The following is a 1,207-nucleotide window of genomic DNA, read 5'->3' as shown; positions in this document are numbered from 1 at the left end:
ATGAGGAAGAGGATGAGGATAAGGAGGAAGATAGGATGAGGACCAGAATGAGAATGAGGATAGGATGAGGACGAGAGTGAGTATGAGGATAGGATGAAAAGGAGGAGGAGGATGAGGATGAGGATGAGGATAGGATGAGGATGAGAATGTGGAAGAGCATGAGGATGAGGATGAGAATGAGGATAAGAGCACGACGAGAATGAGGATGAGGATAGGATGAGGATGAGAATGTGGAAGAGCATGAGGATGAGGATGAGAATGAGGATAAGAGCACGACGAGAATGAGGATGAGGATAGGATGAGGATGAGAATGTGGAAGAGCATGAGGATGAGGATGAGAATGAGGATAAGAGCACGACGAGAATGAGGATGAGGATAGGATGAGGATGAGAATGTGGAAGAGCATGAGGATGAGGATGAGAATGAGGATAAGAGCACGACGAGAATGAGGATGAGGATAGGATGAGGATGAGAATGTGGAAGAGCATGAGGATGAGGATGAGAATGAGGATAAGAGCACGACGAGAATGAGGATGAGGATAGGATGAGGATGAGAATGTGGAAGAGCATGAGGATGAGGATGAGAATGAGGATAAGAGCACGACGAGAATGAGGATGAGGATAGGATGAGGATGAGAATGTGGAAGAGCATGAGGATGAGGATGAGAATGAGGATAAGAGCACGACGAGAATGAGGATGAGGATAGGATGAGGATGAGAATGTGGAAGAGCATGAGGATGAGGATGAGAATGAGGATAAGAGCACGACGAGAATGAGGATGAGGATAGGATGTGGATTAGGACGAGGATGAGGATGAGGAATAGAATGAGCATGAGGAGGATGAGGACAAGGACGAGGATGAGAAAGAGGATGAGGATGAGGATGAGGATGAGGATGAGGATGAGGATGAGNGAGCTTGAAGATCATCAACAAATCAACGTGCTTAAGTCTTTAATTGGTACTAGGCTTAGACTAGATTCTAGATTAAGTTGAGTCAAGGCTTAGGGCACCTAATACATATCTCATATGCATAAATCTTTTTAAATCATTTCATTCTTGAGATATGTCATTCATAATATGTTCATGCATTACATAAATACATGTATATGTGCATTCTAGGCATAAACTAAGTGTTAAACATGTATTAACTAAGTGCATAACGTATTTGATGTTTTGTATTTAAAAATACACATTTAAATTGCTGTT

The sequence above is a fragment of the Lupinus angustifolius genome, unplaced genomic scaffold (assembly GCF_001865875.1).
Source record: "Lupinus angustifolius cultivar Tanjil unplaced genomic scaffold, LupAngTanjil_v1.0 Scaffold_164_6, whole genome shotgun sequence".
NCBI lineage: Eukaryota > Viridiplantae > Streptophyta > Magnoliopsida > Fabales > Fabaceae > Lupinus > Lupinus angustifolius.
This window is presented reverse-complemented; position numbering follows the sequence as displayed.